This window comes from Myotis davidii, unplaced genomic scaffold, assembly GCF_000327345.1.
Source record: "Myotis davidii unplaced genomic scaffold, ASM32734v1 scaffold609, whole genome shotgun sequence".
Taxonomy (NCBI): Eukaryota; Metazoa; Chordata; class Mammalia; order Chiroptera; family Vespertilionidae; genus Myotis; species Myotis davidii.
Window position 1 is genome coordinate 2527786 of NW_006300164.1, and position 1061 is coordinate 2528846.

At 70.8% G+C, this 1061-nt stretch overlaps 1 protein-coding gene across 1 annotated transcript in view; it reads right to left on the reverse strand.

The window, feature by feature from the left end:
* Positions 1-1061, reverse strand: part of RXRA (retinoid X receptor alpha) — a 128236-nt gene that overhangs the window by 27501 nt on the left and 99674 nt on the right. The gene's annotated exons all lie outside the window — the stretch shown is intronic.

Below are 1061 nucleotides of genomic sequence, written 5' to 3' on the forward strand. Positions count from 1 at the left end.
TTCCAGGGCAGAGGCGCGCAGGGCCCGGGGCCAGAGCAGGAGGGCTGGAGCGATGAGGGGTCGGGAGGCAGCCGAGAAGACGGGGTTCACATGAACCCTGTCCCCAAGAACACCAGGCGGCCGGTCTCCCCACACTGGAGCGGGGAGGCTCTGGCTTCAGAACCACAGCTCGGGCCGCCCTTTCCCGAGGGGCCGGGCCCCGGGAGTCGCCAGCAGGCTGACGCCCACATCCACCCCCTCCTCTCTGGTGGGGGCACCAAGGGCCTTAAAAAGGGGATTGGGGGGGAGCAGGCAGAGGGGAGAGGCCGGAGCCTGAGGCCTGTTATGGGGCCAGAGGGGCTGCCCACTCCACACCGTTAGGGCCCAAGCCAGCTGGTGTGTCAGGGCCGGGCCTCCCCGGGACGCCCCAGATACTGTGGTGCGGCCTCCCCCAAGCCCACCTGAGCCCACCCTCCCGGGGTGAGCCAGGGAACCACCCCAGGCCCCTGGGGACCACAGCCTCCTCAGGGCCCACCCCAAACAAGACGCTTGGCTTCTGGGGGTCCCTGGGGACCCACTGCACTGGGGGAGTTTGGGTGACACGCAGAGTCCTGAACGAACACTCCTGTGCACCCCCCTTCCCCCCCCCACTGGTGGAAGGGCCTGGAAGTAGCCCCTTGCTTAAGCCCAGGGCTGCAGACCCGGGGGAGGGCTGAGGGCCGGGGCAGGCAGAGCTGGGCCCACCTCAGGGGCCACCCGTCCACAGCTCCTAGCAGGAGGTAACTGGGAGATCCCCCAGGCCGGGGTGCCGGGCTCCCTGCTGTGCTGGGGAGTCCCCAGGCCTGCCAGGGCCCCGTCCCACCACCCAGAGCTGGTACAGTCCGTCATCACCTCTCCACCCACAGCCAAGCGCTTCCTGCCAGCCCCACCGCCGGCCACGCAGAGATGCCGGGACCCGTCCCACCCTCCCGGGCCTGGGCCCATGGGTGCGCCCTGCGCCCTCCCTGCGGACACACGGCTGGGTGCCGCCCTGCGGGGGCTGCGCTCTCCCACACCCCAGGGCTGACTGGAGTGGGGTTCTC